This window comes from Lutra lutra, chromosome 3 (genome assembly GCF_902655055.1).
Source record: "Lutra lutra chromosome 3, mLutLut1.2, whole genome shotgun sequence".
NCBI lineage: Eukaryota > Metazoa > Chordata > Mammalia > Carnivora > Mustelidae > Lutra > Lutra lutra.
This window is the reverse complement of record NC_062280.1, coordinates 105,553,271-105,564,456: the sequence shown is the minus strand read 5'-3', so window position 1 is coordinate 105,564,456 and position 11,186 is coordinate 105,553,271.

The following is an 11,186-nucleotide window of genomic DNA, read 5'->3' as shown; positions in this document are numbered from 1 at the left end:
GCCACACCACAGAGGAAAGGCAGAATGGAGACATCTCCCCTGTGCCCCTGGTCACCCAACTGACCCCAGCACTAGGGGCTATCAAAGCTGGCTGCTTGCCACGTGCCATCCACCATATGTGGACTAAGTCAATTCCTGTGACATATCATCATGAGTGCCCTCTTCTGAGGCGAGGAAATGAGTCACTTCTGGGAGCCCCAGGGGCCGGAGAGGAATGACCCAGGCCAGCCACCACTAGCTTTAGGACAGATGACAGACCCAGAGTGAAGCTGGCCATGTGCAAGCTTTGGGGGCCCCCAAGGGTGCCTGAGACCCACAGAATTCTAGGTAGCTCTGGGAGCACCATTGCAGGGGTGCAGGGTGGAGACCATAATTGCAAACTGGCCTGGGACCCTCAGGAGACACCTACCCCGCAAAGAGCCTATGTTTTCCAAAGTTCCCTGGAAGTGAAGTCCTGACTGGCTAAGGTCCTTCCCCAGAGCCCAACCCTGGCTGCTAGTGGCCTTGTGGGGAGAACTCACAGAGGCCTGGCTCCTCAAAGATCCCCCTTCCACCCGGGAACTCCTTGGCAATGTAACACCTTTGGCCCCAGCCCAGTCCCACCAACTGGAGTCTGATGCCACAAGACCCCCAAGGGCCCTGGACCCCATTAGGGGTTCAGAAGCTCTGCTCCCATGCAGTCTCATGGCCTGCACGCAGAGGAGCGTCACTCACGCTTCCAGTACTGTTCTTGGCAGTCTAGAAGCCCCACCATTGACAACCAATTTTCTATAAGATGTTCACCATAGAGTTGTTTACAAAGGAGGAAATTTGGAAATAGCCTAAGTAGCCAACAATAGAAGACAGGCCCCAAAGTAAGAGACAGCCATCCAAATGCTCCTGCCAGAGCATCTGATCACCTGGGGGAAATGGTCTGATGCTCCTACTGATGGGAAAAGCCAGCTCAGACCTGCGTGTGGGCCTCTACGGCACAGTCCCACGTGTATTCACATTAACCACAGGCATGTTCTGACCTCCGAGATGAAGGTGACTTTTTTTCTTTTAAGATTTTATTTACTTATTTATTTGAGAGAGAGAGCATGAGATAGAGGAGGGTCAGAGGGAGAAGCAGAATCCCTGCTGAGCAGGGAGCCCGATGTGGGACTCGATCCAGGAACCCCAGGATCATGACCCAAACCGAAGGCAGACGCTTAACCAACTGAGCCACCCAGATACCCAGATGCCCAATTTTTCTTGTTTCCTTTTACTTTGATATATTTTCCTAATTCTCTCAGTGAACATACCTTATAATAATGATAATGAAACCACCAGTAAATGATATTATTTATAAAAAAAAGAAAAAAGAAAGAAAGAAGGAAAGAAAGAAAGAAAGAAAGAAAGAAAGAAAGAAAGAAAGAAAGAAAAGGTAAGAAAGAAAGAAAATGTGATTATTCCTTGGAAGAGGCACTCTTGCAGCAATGTATTCTGCCAAAAGGCCTGACGAAGCAGGTTTTGGGATACCACCTGGGGCAAGGTGCTAAGGAGGGAGTGTGGGATGAGAGGAGGTCATGAAGGTAGTGTGAGAGGCAGGGGTGTCATGGGCACCTTCCCTGGGCAGGCTGGCCTTCTGGAGGCTTGGTTGGAGTGAAGGAAGCCAGGGGAGTGAGAAGCACTCAAGGCCAAGGCCACCCACGATGGGGACTTTGCTCCTTCTACCTCAATTTTCTAAAACACCTTTCCTTCTACCTTCTTTTCCGGCCAGCAAGACCTGGTTCACAGATCACCTCCTCCAGGAAGACTTCCCTGATACCCCCAGGCCTCTGGGCAGGGTTAGGTGCCTTCCTATGGGTGACCACAGGAGCCTCTTGGTTCCCAAACAAAGAACTGTGAAGGTGTGCTAGAAAAAGTCTCACACATGCATTTATGAGAGTGTCTGGGACCCAGAAAATCCTCAGCAAACAGCCACTGTGCACACCCAGCTCTCCTTCTGATTCCTGGCTCACCCGGCTTCTCCTATGTGAATCTCCATGGGTCTTCTTTCAGCTCACTGCTCTGGCCTAGGCTCTGCCCACTCCTTTGGGTTCTGCCTACCAGTTGCTCTGGGCCTCACATAAGACCCAATTCACATAAGACCCAAGACAGAGCAGTTTTATGAAAGCATTTCAAGACGGACGCCAAGCATTTCTGGCAGGTTGAATCAGCCCCTCCTCAGCCCGTAGGTCTCAGAGCCCCACTTGGGCTCTGAGGGTCCAAGGCTCCAAGCCTTTCCAGATCCTCTCCAGCCCCTTGGTCTGGGGCCTTGAGGCGACGCCAGGACAAGCAGGAACTCACGGTGCCTATGTTTCATTGATTAACTATAGAATAAAGGGAGATGGGAAAATCCCCACTCAGTGCCTGGCCAAGGGAGCGTGCTCAGATCCCGCAGGTTCCCATCTCCCTCCAGGCCTGTGAGGAGAAAGTGGTGGCTTTTCTAGATAGGGCCCAGGCGAGTGTGAGTCCTGCAGACCCTCACCCAACCAGCTGGTCCGGGCCAGGCCGTTCTTCGAGGTGATCCAGCCTCGGGCCGACCCAGCATCCACAGTGGGAACATCCACCTTCTCTAAGGAGGATCCTTGGGCAACACACTCCCTTAAGGGCCACCCTTGGCACCATTTCCAGGGTTTCTTGGGCTGGTTGTGACATCTGCTTCTGGATTCAGTTCCAACTGAGGTCTGACATCTGAAGGGGCAGGGCGCACACACCCACTCACTCATAGAGAGAACCTCCTAGGCATGGAAGGCTAAGACAAGGTGTGCCTCTGAGCATCTGGCCCCCTGGAGAGGGGGCGAGGTCAGCAGGCAAGAGGACACTAACATCTGTTGCCAAGGAGGCCATCAACAGGCCTGCCCCCATGGCTTCTGTCATCGGTGTTTTTGTTTTTGTTTTTGTTTTTGTTTTTAGATTTTATTTATTTATTTGACAGAGAGAGATCACAAGTAGGCAGAGAGGCAGGCAGAGAGAGAGGAAGGGAAGCAGGCTCCCTGCTGAGCAGAGAGCCCAATGCGGGACTCGATCCCAGGACCCTGAGATCATGACCTGAGCCGAAGGCAGCGGCTTAACCCACTGAGCCACCCAGGCGCCCCCTGTCATCGGTGTTTTGTTGTGTTTTTTTTTAAGTTTTTACTTGTGACAAAATAGGTGCAACATGAAATTTACCACTTAACCATTTTTTTTAAAGATTTTATTTATTTGAGAGAGAGAGAGAGCACGAACAGAGACAGAGGGAGAAGGAGAGGCAGACTCTCCGCTGAGGAAGGACTCCGATGTGGGACTCGATCCCAGGACCCTGGGATCATGACCTGAGCTGAAGGCAGCTGCTTAGCCAACAGAGCCACCCAGGCACCTCCAGACTTTTCTTGTCCTCCCCAACTGAAACTCTACCCATTGAACAACAACTCCCCGCACCCCTTCCCCCGGCCCCTGGCAACAACCCTTCTACTTTCTGCCTCTATGAATTTGACTGTGAATTTGACTATGTAATTGGCATATACTTATCTGTCACTGGACACTTGGGCGCTTCCACCTTTCAGCCCCAGTGAATAACACTGCTGTGAGCACGGGTGTGCGAACACCTCCCCTCCATTCCATGCCTTCGGTGACCTACCCAGGAGTGGGATGGCGGGATCATATGGTAGTTCTATTTTGCCACCCGCTTTCTGTGGTTCTTCTAGTCCCACCCTAGAAAAGGCATTTCTAGGCACTCGGAAACTTTGAGGAATCATGGAGTACACCCTCAGCCTTCCAGGACCCTTCCTTCTAAACATCCAGGAGACATTCACTGATGGTGAACTTTAACCATTCAGCGGACTGTGACTATCTTGGCCAAGGTCATGTGTCCTCTGCCCACATCAGCCCTGGAAGGTCCTAGAGGTATGGTGGCCTATCAGGAGGGGCTCCCAGAAGGAGAGTGGAGGGGGACCACCACAGTGGCCTCCTGGGACATCCGTCCCGCCAAAGGGGCATCTAGATCAGTGGTCAACTACACTTTTCCTCTAAAGGGTCAGGTTCAATGTTTTAGGCTTTGCAGGCTGCATAGGTCTCTGTCATAACTAATATATAATGAATGAGGAAGCTGTATGCCAATAAAACTTTATTCACAGGCACTAAATTTGGATCTCATATAACTTTCATGTCACGCAATGCTATCTTTCTTTTGATTTGTTTTCAACCATTTAAAAATGTAAAAGCCATTTGTGGTTTGGGGATTTGGCCATAGGTTATCAAGCCCTGTTCTGGAATTGACATGGCATTGGGAGGGCACCTGGCTCCTGCTCTGCCCAGGGGGTGGGACATTCCTCCAGCTCTCTTCAGGAGTCAGGCAGCCCCGGGCAATCTGGTTCCATAGGAGAGCATGGCTTCAATAGGAAGCCATGCTGGCATTGACCCTTGAGGGCTCACCAATCCGTGCCTGGCTCTGTGTTCTGTGTTGATGACAGCGGGAAACCATGGGCATCTACTAAAGGAGAAGATTCGTGACTAAAGATTGGGAATCAGATACCATGAACTGCTGGGGAAATGCGGCTGGAATGCCTGCTTCACGATTTCCTAAAACAATCCCAGAACTCTATGTCAGCCTTGACCCGGAAGGAGGCTCCCGATCATCCTGGCGGCCCTGACAGGGCTAGCCTGGGCTCTCCGGAGAGAGGAGGTTCGCCCCATTCCCCAGAATCAGCCAACTTCACGAGGCCCAGCAGGGTGCAGACCATACAGACTGGAGCCCAGTATCCCGGGAACCCGAGACTTCCCTGTGGCTCTTCCCTATCAGACCGTATGACCCTGGGCCAGTCACTGACGCACTTGGGTTTCTTCACCTGTGGACTAGAAATAATAATACTCCCTAGATTCGTGGTGGATTAGTTGGGTGAAAATATGTCAAGGGTTTAGAAGAGTTCTTGGCACTTAGCACTCAGTCAGTAGGAACATTACTATTATTGTCTCATTTAATCCACACAATTAGCCGGTAAGGTAAACACTATTATTAGTCCCATTGTATGAGGGAACTGAGACACAGAGAGGTTAAGCAACTAGCCCCAGGGCACACAGCTAGGACAGGGTGGGGCTCGAGTGTGGAAAGCCACACCACTGTCTACCTAGCTCTTAGCCACTGGCCTGCGTGGCTTTCCCCTCTTGGGAAACTGTGGGAGCAGAGAGCTCTGGGCCCAGGGAGGACCCTGCAGGAAGGTGCCCTGGGGTGATGGGGCCAAGTCCTGCCTCCTCCAGAGAGCCTTTCTCTGCACTCCCATAGCCCCACCTCTTACCTTCAGGCACCACGTGCACATGGCTGTGTATCACAGGCCGGTGAGGATTGGGAGGATGGCAGCTTGCAGGGTCAGACTCTGACCAGGAGGGACCCTGTCACTCTGTGCGCAGAGAGAGCACTAGGTGAGAATCTGGGCAGTGCAGCTGAGCTCCATTAGCTGTGGGGCCTCTGGCGAATCTGCAGCCTCCCTGTAGCCTGGTTATCCCCGTATAGAGTGAGAGATCACATGGGTTTCTCTACAGTTCTGTGATCTAACCAGCCTCTGACACATCTTCTGCTTTCAGCAACCGCTGCCCCCACCCCCACCTCCCCAAACACTAAATCTTGGGGCCTGCCTTCCCATGACTCACAGGAGACGGAACAGAATGGGAGCTCTTTTTTAACTTTTACCCAGAAGTGCCCCCGTGGTGGGGAAACCACCTGCCTTTCCAACACCAGGCCAGCATGGATATCTCTTGGCTGGCCAAGCCACTCATTCCTCCCTGCCCACTCCCAGATGGGCCACAGGCAAGAGCGCATCCCAGCCTAGTGCTCAGAAGAAGCAAAATATTGTGTGAAGATAACATTCTGGCCTATCACGGTGGCTAAAGCCATGGCGTCCCCAGCCGCCAAGGGGGTACACAGAATAATCCTGAAAGTGGGTATCAAGGGGAGGCCCGGTCTCTGCCTGGGAGGAAGGTCACATGAAGTTCACGTGGAGCTGGCTCAGGATGACCGTCCCTCTGAAGGCAGGTACCCCCTACCCCAGAGCCCCCGGGGCCTTGTCTTTCCCAAGGGAATGGCTCTCGGCGATAGCAGGGGCCTATGGGAGCTGCAGGTGACTGTCCTCAAGGAGAGAGGAGTGCTGCCTCTGGACTACTGACACTTCGGAAATGAAGCGAGAAAAAACAAGGAATTACTAGAGAAATAAATAAGAGAATGAATGAATGAACCATCTAATTCAATCCAATTTCAGAGGAGAAAAATCTAGGCTGGAGAGGGCAACAAACGTGCCTGAGATCACACGCCCAAGGGGCAGGGCCAGCAGCTACTTCCTGAGAGCACCTGCTATGGGCCGGGAGCCGATCCCATGCTGGGGGGATACAGCATGCACAAGCGGACAGGCCCCCAGCCTGGCGAGGCTGACAGCCCAGTCCGCCTCCCGAGTCCAGCCCCCGACCTCTCATCCATCCAGGGCCCTTCCTCACACCGAAAAGGCAAAGAGGATGCACGGCTCTGGGGCCTCACTCACACCCCCGGGGAGGGGGCGGAGGGCTGCCCTGCAGAGCCGACTCAACCATGCACCCTTTTGCTCCTCCTCGGAAGGGCCAGAGCCTTCATTATTAACACTGAAGTAACTGACCCTCATTATGGTGCCAGTCACCCGTGGGGGAGGGCGCCCGCATTAACCAATTCATCTCTCAGTGATTGATTAATTAAAGTTGAGCTTTTATAAGACACCCTCAGGTGGCAAACCACACTTTCCCAGGAGTGGAAGGCAGGGAAGGATGCCTTCTTTGGGGTGTCATGAGGTCCTGTTTGTGGGGGGAGGGGTGGTGCCCCAGGAAGCCAACATGGACCCTTGATTGGAGCCCGGGCACTTGGTTGCCACTGAGGCAGATGGCATTGTGTTTGCCCAGGGCGACAGCAGAAGCTCCTATATGAAGCAGAGCTTTGCCACAAAGGCTGAACACTCATGACAAATTACAGGTCTTTTGAAATGCTATTGCATGAGTCACCTGTGGGGCACGGGGTGCTCTTAAAAGGGAGAAAAATAACAAAGGCGTGGCCAGGAGCGCCAGCTAGCTTTGGGTCTTAGCCCGCTGAGCCTGGGCTCTGCCAGTCCCCTCTGCCTCGTTGCTCCATCAGGGAAATGGGTGAGTGGGGTCAGGCCTCTCCCCAACCCCACCCGAACATGACTGTATTCCTTCATTTTAACAATTGTGTGCTGAGCCCTAATTCTGTCCCAGCCTCAGGACGGTGCAGGGGTGAATAAGACGGACCTGACCTTCCCTAGAGTCCAGGCAGGTGTGGGGGTGACCGTGCAGGTAAGACCACGGAGGGTGGGGATTCTGAGCCTTGGGGAGCCAGGGCTCTACTCCAGAGCCCCAAAGGGAGAAGCACAATCACCCAAGAGGGGGAGAAATGGTGTTGGGGGCAGAAAAGGGCATTTGGAGGCCCCAAGGTGAAGGTGGTGAGCTGTCAGTGGGAACCGAAGCCTGAGTGTGGCAGGCAAGGAGCGGCCTGAGGGCTCCAGGTGGGGAGGTAAATGGCAGGCCTGGGGCCCTGGTGAGCCCATGAGCCACCGGACTTCTTCCTGGGGCCCGGGAGCCCCGGGAGGATTTTATGTAGGGGAGTGCAAGGGTCGACCAAGTATTACTTAAAATATTACCCAAGAAAAGTGGGAGCATGCCATGGGTGTGTTTTGGAAAAAGACCTGTGATTCGCCAACTGCCCGGTTGGCCTGAGGCTGCCACCACCCAAACAGGTCCTCTGCCAGGGCCAAGGTGGCCCCAGCCCCTTCCTGGTTCCCACGACCAGCCCTCCCCCAAAGGTACGACTTATCTGCAATGGGTCTTTCCCTCTCACCCTTGCCCACCCCCCCCCGCCAAGGGATTTCTGCTCCTCAGTCCACCCGCCCAGTTGGTGCTGAGAGGGTCACCGAAGCTGCTCTCAGGTAGGGACGGAGGAGGTCTAGACAGAGCCCCGGGGTGTCCTCCGGGCCACCCCCACAGCGGGAAAGTTAGGAAGCAGTCTCAGAGACAGTGTGACACACCTACCTGCTCACAGGGCTCCGAGGCCCTGGAAGAGGATGGTGGCCCCAGGAGCCTCATCTGTGGATGGGGTGAATGGCTGTGACTTACCACCCTCCCAGGGCTCCTGGGAGAAATGAGACGACGCCCCAAAGCCCCAGCACAGAACCAGACCACAATCAGAATGTCCCCTGAGACCTGGGGCCATACTCCTCCTGGGTCAATGATGGGGTTCCCGAACGGCCTAAAGACCAGGGTTCTCCGTGAGGCTCCGAGCTCCCCGGGAGGTGAAGATTCTTACACAGGCACCCCACAGGGGGCCAAGGAGGGTCTCCCCTTCCCACCGGCGGACCCCAGGGCCTTGTGCTCCACCCAAAGGCCCCACACTAATGAGGAAGGAGAGTGAGTCGGGCAAACCCAGCCCTCCCACACCCCTCGTTCCAGACCAGGCTGGAATTAGCACCTAGGAACCCACCCTCACGCTCACCACCATCCCCTAGGCTGGGGAGGCAGACACAGGACTGAGAGGGACTCGGCAGGGGAGGCACAGGGAGCGAAGGCAGCTGGGAGGCCTGGTAGGAAGAAAGAGGTGAAGAGGGGGCACACCAGGAGCCTGCCTAGAGGGGTAGGTGAAGTTCTAGAGGAAATGTCTGAGGACACAAAGCCCTCTGAGCTAATGTGGACTTGGAGGGTCCCTGTAACTGTATGTGGGTAGTAACGTCTCCTTCTGTAATCCTCTCTCTCTGCCCCCCTCACTCCCCTGGCAGCGACCCACCCCTAGTGAGGGGGTCTAAGAATCCATCTTTGAAATCCCACTTGCAAATGCGCCCTGTGTGCATTTTATCAGTGCCTCTGTGGGCCTTTACCCCCGTCAGATTCTCTGGGAGTCTGCGGTGACCTCGAACTGGTCCCCATGCCTGATCGTGCAGTGGCCATTCTCATCAGGTGGGATCTGCAGGTGGGCAGGGCCCCTGGGAGAGGGGGAAGGCTGGGGGATAGCTGAGGACTTCTAAAAGGCCTCTCCAGGTCCCTTTGACCCTAGAACAGCTCTCCCTCCTACCTCCTCCTCCATCTCCCCCAGCCCCTGGGGCTTAAGGACCCCGAAGTTCTCTTGAGAACACTGAAGGGAGAGGAGGCAGCATCTGGAAGGCCACAGATGCCATCCAGCCCTGGAATCTCTATGAGGCCTCCAGCAGGATAGTCTACTTCCTGGGCCTCATCTCCTCATCAGTAAAATGGGTACACCTCACCTGCCCAACAGGGAGGTTGTAAAGATTAACCAGACAGTGTCGTGAAGCCATACAGCCGGTGACTGTAAATTCTCCATCAATGTTAGCTAACATCATCAGCGTCACAGCCCCCGGGAGTATTCATTGAATGAATAACTTAGGATGAAAGAGTGTAGGGGAGAGGGCCTCTCTGAGGAAGGGCAGGGCTCCGGCAGGACACCCCGTACCATTCCTAACACAGGGAAGACTTGGGAAACAGCAAGCGCTCGGGAGCCTGGCCCTGTTCTAAGCACCTCAATGCTCTCGACAACCCCCTGAGCCTCTGGGCCCCATGGTAGGGACTGTCACTGCCCCCATTTTACAGATGAGGACACTGAGAGACTAGGTCAGGCTATCATCACAAAACCAGGTGGGAGGACCCTGAGTGAAGGCTTCTGGTGCCTCTGCTCAAGGAAGATTGTCCAGACCACCTCTGCCGCCACCACGGGACCCAGAGACAAAGGCACCGGCTTCCTGCCTGCCCTTTCCCATCCCCACTCATCTTTGCTCAATCCATAGTCTGTTTTCTAAGAATCAGACCCAGAGGCATCTCACCCACCTGGCCACGGAGGGAGAAGGGATGACACATGGATGGCGGTCCCCATAGCCAAAGAGAACAGCTCCAAGCACAGGTACCATTGATATGCTAGGCTGGAGCCTTGGGCAGGAGTGGTGGGATGGTGGCATGGGGGCAGAGAGAACCCTGAGCTCCAGACTCCCCTCTCTGCCAGGTAGGCCCCAGAACAACTGTGTCTTCCCTTACCTGTCCCCCTGGGCAGCCCAGTGGCTGTAAGTGACTTTGGAAACAGCTCCTGGGGGGCCAATCCCAGCTCTGCCACTTATGAGCTGTGCCACCTTCAGTGAATGGGGATAATCATACTTGCTCCCGCTCTGACTGGGATGGTGAAGAGGACTGAACTGACAATCCCCCAACACAGAAGAACGAGCCCCCAGGTAAATATTTCTTGAGCAATGGAATGACTGGCCAGAGGGTACCATTCTACTTTTAAAGAGTGGCTTCAGGGGTGCAGGGACACCATGGTGACTACCCCAGCCCCCATCTCTTGCAGTGAGTGGACAGCGCAGGGCGACAGGGGTGGTGACACCACACAGGTCAGCCCCTGATCATGCCTGGCACCTGCCCAGCATGGGGGCGATCTAGATGCCAGCGGTGGGGGTGGGAGGCAGGGGGCTTGCCAGCCACGGGACAGATTTGATTTATAGATATAACTACCCCGATGAAATACACACAACCAACCATGTGACCACACCCTCCCATCACAGACTCCCAGCCCACATGGCCTCACCCCCAACCACACACACAGCCTCAGACACAGCCAACCACATGCCCCAAGATCGCACATGCAGTTGCACCCCCCATGGCTCCCATGTAGAGTCACACCTGCAGTCACACCACCTCACCTCCAGCTCTCCCCGCCCCCACCCCCACCCCCGCACCACCAAGCTCACCCACAACCACTCACCCGCAGCCCCCATGCAGCCCACGGGCTCCAGGAACCTGCCACACCCGCCCGACCCAAGCCCAGGACTCACCTACAACAGGCGCAGCTCCTCGTGCCAGGCCCATGGGTCACTTGTCGTTGGCTCCAAACATCCCACGAGAAGGTGAGTATGGGTTAGGAGTCCTCCGGGAGCCTCTGCCTGCAGGAAGGGCGTTGGCTTTCTGCTCCTTTGCCCACACGGCATCCTTTCTTTGGCCTGTAGTGTGGTCTTCCGTAACTTGGTGGCAGCCTGTGCGCCCCCACCGCCCTTGTTCCTATCCCTGAAGGAAGTCTAGGAAGCTACAGGGATGTTCTGCCAAGCTCCTCACGGGGTTCCCCGCAAGAATTCCCACCGGGCCTTGCAGAGGGCATGTTAGGCATGTGCTGGGCAAGCCTGAGTGCCCAG